This window comes from Trachymyrmex septentrionalis, unplaced genomic scaffold (assembly GCF_001594115.1).
Source record: "Trachymyrmex septentrionalis isolate Tsep2-gDNA-1 unplaced genomic scaffold, Tsep1.0 scaffold146, whole genome shotgun sequence".
NCBI classification, from domain to species: domain Eukaryota; kingdom Metazoa; phylum Arthropoda; class Insecta; order Hymenoptera; family Formicidae; genus Trachymyrmex; species Trachymyrmex septentrionalis.
The window spans coordinates 172,440-175,116 of NW_017304609.1; positions in this window are offsets into that span (position 1 = coordinate 172,440).

Sequence of the window (2,677 nt, forward strand, 5' to 3'; positions counted from 1 at the left end):
CAATTAGTTGATTCCCTAATGCACTATGCAAGAGTCTGTGCTACGGCCAATAAATTTGTGCAACAGAAAACGGCGAAATCGGCGGAATGAAGCCACGACCAATTACGAACGTTCCGTAGTTCCGCATTCTATGGGAGCGCATCCTGAGGATTCCTAGATCACTTTTATTAAATTCACCGGAATAGCGTGTGTTATTAGCTCACATTGATTGCGTATTTGTAAGTTCCGCTCCATGACATGGGACATAGGAAACTAAAGCGGATCAGAAATCACATATATTTACAGAGACATTACCGTCTTTATTTTGTGTACCCATTTTGATTTAAATTTTTGTCCTGTATATTATATGTTTTAAAAACTAGTTCTCTGCTTTACAAACACAAATTCACTGCTTTAAAAACACAAATTCACTGATAATGCAAAGAATTTTTGTATTTAAAGCAGTGGATTTTTGTTTTTAAAGCAGTAAATTTGTATAAAGCAGAACGTATACATAGCGCTATATTGAGTCGGTATGACAGTATATTAACCTCTAAAGTCTCCAGCTTTAACGCTTAATAACTTGATTCACAAAGCCGACCGCCACATTTTTTTTGCCAGATTCTTTTATTTTGACTAAAAATGCGTCGAATAAGTATATTTTATTAAGATTTTATTTTAAATAATATGTGAATATTTAAACATGTTGAACTTTAAATTCCAAAATAAATAACACGTAGTGATGCATGGCAAGAATAAATATTAAGATTTCAATCTATCAGATATCAGTCACATCGGAATATGCGGTTTTTGGTAGGTTGAAATCTTAATATTTATTTCTATTCTTAACATTTCTTTCATTGTGTGCAGGGCCTTAATCTATTAAATTACAAAATAACGACTTTTCTCAAATGAAAATAACAATGAAGACGTCTTTCCCAACTGTTTTCTATTGAATAGATTCCACTTATAAACCCATTAAATAGAATCGCTGTCTTAACGCGTAATAAAATTTGTTAATAACAAGAAAAATACTATATTACTCAAATATTTAAATACTTTATCTAAATTTCCTTAAACGATTCCCAAATTACACAGATATAAATAAATGATAAATATTCAATTTGTCTACTATCTTGTCAGTGGTGTACATAGCGCTGCATGTCATCAGTATGACAGATTTTCTAACCTAAATAGCTGTCAACTTTAACTTAATATCTCGGTTTGTCGACCCATTTTTTTTTACAGATTCTTTTGTTTCGAGCAAAAACGCGTTAAATGAGCATAATTTTATCAAAATCGGAGGTGCACTCCATATTCTAAATAATTACTCGAATTTTAATCGGATGAAGTTTGTTTTCGAATAAGTTTACTGCTATTTCTATTTCCGTTAGGTTACGTAGATTCAAAGCAATATTTTGATTGCCTCATCGGCTTAAGTTTATGTTTTATGATTATTATTACGGAATTTTGTTTGCGATAGTCCTTAATCATTAAAGTTGATAATTATTTAGGTTAGGAAATTGTTACATTGATGATATAGAGGAATCTCTGAGACCACTCGAGCAGGTTGGACACATATTTCGCTTCGGGTATTGGGTCCTCGATCATTTTTTTTAAAAACGTTGCTGAATCGCGACTGAGCATTTGTATTTACTATAATTCTTAATCCCTTCATTCGTCATACGCGTCCGTGCGACATAGAAACGAGTAGTCACAGGCATTTAGTGTTTGGAAAGTCATTTTACCATTTTTGTTTGGTTCTAAATTTCAAATATATATTAACAGACTCACAATCTTAAAAATAAAAATAAACAATAAATTCAAGGCTAATTTGAGTCAGGCCGATGAAGGTGCTAGAAATTAAATTCCAATCCAAAGATTATTTCCATAGTGTTTAATCTTCTTTATTAAACATTTTGGCTCTCTTTAGTCATCATCAGTAATGATACATCTCTTAAATCATAATCATTGATCCTTCCGTCAAAACTGAGTCACTATCAGATTCCTAATTATAGTGGAATCTTAAACGGCTTCAACATTTAAATGAAACTTTGGAAGTTTCCCTTAATCACTAACTTCAAATTACTTTTTAATATTTAAACAATTTTCAAACTTATTATATATACTATTATATTACTTATATTATTTATTTATATTACTTATATTACTTATATTATATACTATATTAATAATGATCAAAATTTCAACTGTATTGCTCAGATAGTCAGAAGCATATCTGAGCAATACAGTTAAAATTTTAATCATTATTAATATGGATATATAATAAGTTTGAAAATTGTTTAAATCTTAAAAAGTAATTCGACATTAATGGTTAATGGAAACTTCCAAAGCTTCATTTAAATGTTGAACTTCTATGTTTGAGATTCCACTGCAGTTGGAAACCTGATAGTGACTCAATTTTGACAGAAGGATCAATGATTACGATTTATAAAAGATGTACCATTACTGATGATGACTACAAAGAGAAACGTTTAATAAAGACGATTAAACACTATGGAAATTAATCTTTGGGCTGAAATTATTAATAATTATTAATAATAATTTAATTTTTGGCACCTTCATCAGCCTTGACTCGAATTAGCTTCGAATTTATTGTTTATTTTTATTTTCGTTTGGATTGCATCATCTTTTGAGAAGTCTGCCTGGTTCAAAGTGGCCGATGCATTGCACTTCT